Source organism: Zingiber officinale, chromosome 7A, assembly GCF_018446385.1.
Source record: "Zingiber officinale cultivar Zhangliang chromosome 7A, Zo_v1.1, whole genome shotgun sequence".
Taxonomy (NCBI): Eukaryota; Viridiplantae; Streptophyta; class Magnoliopsida; order Zingiberales; family Zingiberaceae; genus Zingiber; species Zingiber officinale.
Window position 1 is genome coordinate 45,290,540 of NC_055998.1, and position 6,436 is coordinate 45,296,975.

A 6,436-nucleotide genomic window follows, 5' to 3' on the forward strand; every position below is an offset into this window, starting at 1 on the left:
TACTAATCAGGGTCTGATCAGGTTGAATGAAGAAGAGTCAAGTAGGTCAAGGTTGACCGGATACTTGACTGGGAAGTCCTAACTGGGATGTTAGGCAGTTCGGAAAGTCCTGGTGAGTGAAGCCAGGTTAAAATACAGAAAGAGTGAAGCTAGGTGAAAGTGAAAGTCCTGGTGAGTGAAGCCAGGCAGTTGGAGAAAGTCCTAGTGAGTGAAGCTAGGTGAAAGTGAAAGTCCTGGTGAGTGAAGCCAGGCAGTTGGAGAAAGTCCTGGTGAGTGAAGCCAGGCAGTGGGAAAGTCCTGGTGAGTGAAGCCAGACAGTTGTGAAAGTCCTGGTAAGTGAAGTCAGGCAGTTGGAAAGTCCTGGTGAGTGAAACCAGGCAAGGGGAATCCAGATGGGTCAAGGTTGACCAGACATCTGGTGAAAAGTCCAAGCAGGGAGCTTGGCACGGGAAAAGTCCAAGTATGGAGACTTGGCACGGAAAGTCGGAGAGGGCTCGGTAGCTCGTTCTCCGGACTGTGGTCAGAGAGGGCTCGGTAGCTCGTTCTCTAGACCGGACGAAGTCGGAGAGGGCTCGGTAGCTCGTTCTCCGGACTAGGTCAAGAGAGGGCTCAGTAGCTCGTTCTCAGGACCATTTAGGGTTTAGGGCTGGAGCTCTAAACCTGGATCGGTCTGGTGACCGATCCAGCGATACGCCTGAGTATCTGATCGGTCTGGTGACCAATCAGATAACAAACAGAAGGGTTCTGTAAGTCATCTAATCGGTTTGGAGACCGATCAGCAGGGAGTCTGATCGTCTCCACGATCGATCAGAGACGCAGCCACATCTCTTACAGAGAGGTGGGATCGGTCCGGGGACCGATCAGAGGTGCCCTGGACCGATCAGGCTTCAGCCTGATCGGTCCAGAACTATCCGTTGAGAGACAACGACTATCTCCGTCTTCTTCGCTGTCTTCTTTGAAGTGCAGGTTATAAAAGGAGATCAAGGGCTTCTACAGCAAGTCTTCTTCTTCTTCCTCTTCTTCCTACTGACTGCTGAAGTATTTCTGCTTGAGCTTTGTTGAGCTCTTCTTCGCTGAAGCTTCGCGTGAGCTTCCCTCGGCTGGGACTTCAACTGGACAGTTGGTGCTGTGGTTGGATTCCCGTGAAGTTGCTGCTTCATCCAGTCGACAAGAAGGCAAGCTAGGGTTATTACATTTTTGTATTGTACTTAGTTTCCTGTTATATTCTTGTACTCCTGTTTATCTTGCTGTTGCAAGACATTGTGGCGAGGTTTCTCCACCCAGAAGGAGTTCTTATTAGCCGGTTTTCCGGGGACTCATCCACCGACGGATTGATAGGCTTCGTCCACCTCACGGACACGCCGAGAAGTAGGAGTTTCATCTCCAAACCTCGTTACATCGTCGAGTTCGAGTTTGAGGTTTGATCTTTCCTTTTTGCGTTTCTATTTAGTTATTTCCGCTGCGCTAACCTAATTCGTAGGAAGAAACGCGAATTTGGGGTCGGCTATTCACACCCCCCCTCTCTAGCCGCGACCATCGATCCTAACACATTGGGATTGCTTTAACAGAAACTTCCGTCATAATTCTGTCAGTATATTGGATTAGCGATGAAATTATGACAGAAAAATGGTTGTAGAGAGATAATGCGTGAAAGACTATTTTACCGATGGAATTAAATAGAGACGGAATAAATTTCCATAGCTAAAAATATTGAAAGAAATTATAATTCCATCAGTATAAATATCGACAGAATACAAATTCTGTCAATAAATTACTAACGGAATTATAATTCCCGTTAGTATTTACCAAATGGAAATCTAACCCGTACCGTTGCTTGTCGACGGAAATATGATTCTGTCGATATAATTACTGATGGAAGTTAATATTTTCGTCGGTAAATACCTACAGAAATTGTTCTGTCGGTGAACACCGACGGCCTATCGTAACACCAGTTTCGATATTTACCGACGGAAATAATATTTCCGTTGGTATTCCATCGATAATAAAATAAAATTTGTTAAGATAATTTTATGTTCAGAATATACCCTCTTTACTTTTTCCATATCTATATAAAATCGTTACAGATAATGGCAATACAAATACAATTCATACATACAATCACATTTTATAGCTACAATTCATACATATAGACAAACATAATACATACAAACAAATACAATTCATCTAAACTAATCCCAAACTAAACAAATTACAAACACAATCATAGAAATAAACTAAACTATCCAAATGTCTATAATAAAGTATCAAAATCCAAATTTATAGAATAAGATATCTAAATCCATACCATGATAAAACATACTCCAAATAATATATCTATATACAAGGTAGTAATATAAAATCCTACATAAAGTCAAATACAATAGATTATGATCAGAATGATATATAATTAAAAATGTGTAACATATGTATAATTAAAAACTTTACATGAAACATATAGTAATGTAATATTTAGAAATTAATAGATTAAAATATCAAAATAGAATAAATATATTTTGCATAGTTTATATATGATAAATAAATAAAATATATTGTAGTTGAACAAACTTCAGAAAAAGCTAATCAACACCATCTAATGGGTCTTATGTCTCCTGTAACTCAAAATCATGTGGTGTCGGGACCAAAAGGCAATGACCGTTCGCATATGAGCCAAGAGAGCATCTTGATTCGCATCCCTTTTGGCCCTCCTCCAATCTCAGCGGCCCTCCTCTGCTCCTTAGCGGTCATTCTCTAATCCATTGCGGTCATCCTCTAATCCATTGAGGTTAGTTGAGTGCACAGCATTTTTGTATCTTAAAGATTGTATCTCAGTAGGAAAAGAACTAGCACTACCCCTAGGAGTTCTCAAACAATCAAAGTTTTCATCCGCTTCTAGGGAGGGACCAACATCCAATATTAAGGATTCTTTGTTCCGAGATGGGACCGAAGGGAAGAAAAGAAGAATGATTATTTAGGGCTGCCACTCTTAAAGATTGACTCTGCGTTGGGGAAGCTACTATACCTATAGGCGGGAGGGGACCGGAAGAAAGGCCGGTTCAATCAATAGCAAAGGTTTAGTTCCTCTCTAAGATTGGGCTTTGGCTACATGATCCAAATACTAAAAAATAGCTTAGATCTTTGATGAATAGGAGGAAAGCTTATTCAATTATTGCAAAGTAGTTTATGCTTGGTTGGGATTGATGCATTAACCTTTATTATTAACCTTTATTATCAGTAGGTGGGAGGTTGTTCTTTATTCAAAATAGAGTGAAAGAATGGAAGGTTGTATCAAAGTCATTATAGATTTGAGTTCTCTATATGTAATAAACTTATGTCAAGCTATATTAAATTACTCTTGCTATTTTTTTTTATGATTCTACCCAGAGAGAGATTCTACCAGATCGTAGGTTATTTTTGAATCTATAAATGTACAATTTGAGATGAGTGATTTAATAAAAAAGTGCTAGAGTGGTTTTTAAGATATCCCATGGAAGTAGCCGAGTTGATACTTGAATGGTAGTGTCACACAGGAGCCACATTCGAATCCCTTGGGATTCATTTTCTTAAGGAATAAGTTTCTTCCACCTAGGAAGCTGCTTAGTTCTGTGATTTACCATCCTTCCATCGGCCTTGGGGCAGACCATAGAGAAACGTATAAGAATGAGTATTATCACCTTTTACCACACATATAGTGGTTTTTAAGATACTCGGTATCTCAACCTTTCATTCATATAAAAAAAAACTCATTCAAAGCATGCAACCATAATCTGATTGTCTCAATTTTCCAGCTAAACAAAATTTTAATAGTTTATTTTAATTGCTCTTCCATTTTGAAAACGTACTCATTGACTCTCATGCTGTGGGTCATTCATTGCCCAAGAGAAACAGAAAAAAAGCAATTCTTGAGTTATTTTAAAATCAGCTGTAGCGGGGAAAGATAGGTAGAACAGTTCCTGCTCTTCTAACTGAAGCATGTCATCAAATAGATCTTCTATTGATAGATCTCTCAATATTTTGTAAAGACAATTTTCTACCCTCCTATTCTAAACAGGTTTATCTTCTTTTATAATTCATCAGTTATCTATCAAGTATGCAAACAGGATCTCATTCCATGTATCAGGAACACCAGGCAGACACCAATGGATACAGTCTGCAAAGCTCAATGGTTTCAATCTCTGCTCACTTGTTACTAACTTGCCCCTTCTCTCAGTGTACACTGAAGTATGGCCATCCTTTCGGAACTCCGATAACTGGGTGATGTTCAGAAAGGTGACATTCACCTTCATCTCTCGCAAAGTCTTCCCAACCGCCCTTAGGATGCTCAAGTTGGATCCTGAGCCCCAAAATGGTCTTTGAATTGGATATGTTTCATTGAAGCAGTTCCCATTGCTTCCATTTCTCCACTCAGAGCTCCTGCAATACAGTGCCAAAGTTGGAGATATGAAATCAAGGCCAAATATTCATTTAGTTTCGACTTGAACTCACCAAAGATGCATGGGTGACAAGCTCATGAAGTAGGCCTTCTGTTTCTGAGGATTTATAGCAGATTCCATCCATTGTGACCATGTTCTTAGCATCAATTGGTATGCAGTGAGAACCTCATACTCTTTGATTTTCTCAGATCCAACTCTTCTGTGCCATAGATTCAAGGTGTCAATTGCATTTAGCTTCTCGACAGAGACGAATCGAGAGGGGGCGAAGAGCTACCTACGTTGCATTGATTTGATTTTGACTCATCCACCAAACATAGCTATCGAACACCAAGATATCCACCTCTTTCCAGTTCTGGCTGTGCTTCGTGATCTCATCCAAGTTCACCAGCCTTTTCTGAACCCTATGCTTTGTGGCATGGTCTGCATTTGACTCCACCAGGAAAGGAGCCCAGTAGAACTCGACCGACGCATTGAACTCCTAACCATGAACAAGTAGCAACAGAAATCAAGCTATAAAATTTAATCTCAATAGATGGAGCAACACAAGTCTTATCACCTCTGCTATGAAAAGTTTTCTTGGAGGATCCTTGTGAATGAACTTTTTGCTGTCAGGAATTGCAGATTCGATCAGGCAAACCATGGACTCCCATTGCGTTCTCTGGATCGAGTCGCCAAGAACATTAATCTCTTGTTCCTCAACCTCTCCAATAAAAGCACTGCATTGAACCTGAACATGCCATTAATTCACTTGAGATCCGCAACATAAACAATGGTATGAGAGAATTGACTCAAACCTTGGCATCTCACAAGAATTTGGTTTCCACCTCCACTTCTGGTAGAGTGAATCTGGCCGGCCATTCCTCCGGCAAGTGACTTGCCGGGTCAAGTAAGGGCAGCTGTCTTCACTGTACAGAGGGCGAGAGTTTTGCTTATCCAACACCCATTTACCTTCAAAGAGGTTGCATCCATGTCCAAGTACAATATCATGGTCTGCTCTAGCACTTTTTGCTGATTTGTTTCTTGCAAAGGTTGGAGAAAAAAGACTGATGATATGATTCAGTCCTTGATTCAAGAAAGCATTCTCAGTGGTCAATCTCAGTGCGCTGAGAACCAGAATTGATGTGAAAAAAATGGGGATGAGAGCTGAGAGACAAGGGTTAGCAGGTGATGGCCTCATTTAGGAGTGCAACGAGTATGAAGGAGAGGAAGGTATTATGAAACATATGTTGGATGGCTTGCACTTTAAGAGTTCAACAGACAGAGTGTTCCTACCGGTAACCACCGCAAATGAGTGAGTTGGAAGGAATGATTCTTTTGCTTTTCAAATACGAAGCCAATTCCCTTTTTCGAATACATCACATATTAAATATTTGTAGCATCATCTTAACCAGATGACACATCAGTGATGTGATGTCACTAAATTGAGTAGATTCAAAGAAGCAAAGACTAGAATAAACATCTTCAAATGAATGGAAGACGTCAATCCTGTGCAAGAGATTTCCATTTCACTGCTAGGCCAGCTACCGGTCTAAATGAGCTGGTCATCGTCCCATGTCTTTAGGCTCAGCTCGGTCTGGCCATAACTGAACCATGTCATGTATGACACGGAATCAGGCTTTGGGCACAATCTTTTATTCAAGTCAGGCTGAGTTTAACCCACACATCCTTACAAATCAAGCGAAATCAAAGTGGGGTGTAGAAACTAGGAAAGAAGCGGTGGGTAGAGTCAAAAAGAAGATACGACTGAGGCGGGTGAACCAGAAGAGTGAATCAAATTCAAGTTAACTAATGCTGAAGATGCAACTCGTGAATGTATAGTTCCATACTGTAAATCTTATCGCGTTGGAGATCAACGCATCTGTGTGTAAAAAGAAAGGATTTTTATAAACAAAGCTTTAGTTGAGACAGGAAGATATAAATTTCTTTATCGTTTATAATAACCCTTCTAAGCACACTCGCTTGCATTGGTTGATCATCAGACTTTTGAATGTTTTTACAAGTCAACT

General features: G+C 40.4%; 1 pseudogene; it reads right to left on the reverse strand.

The window, feature by feature from the left end:
- Positions 1-3,928: 3,928 nt before the first annotated feature.
- On the reverse strand, positions 3,929-6,224 carry LOC122001373 (annotated as a pseudogene).
- Between the last annotated feature and the right edge of the window lie 212 nt (positions 6,225-6,436).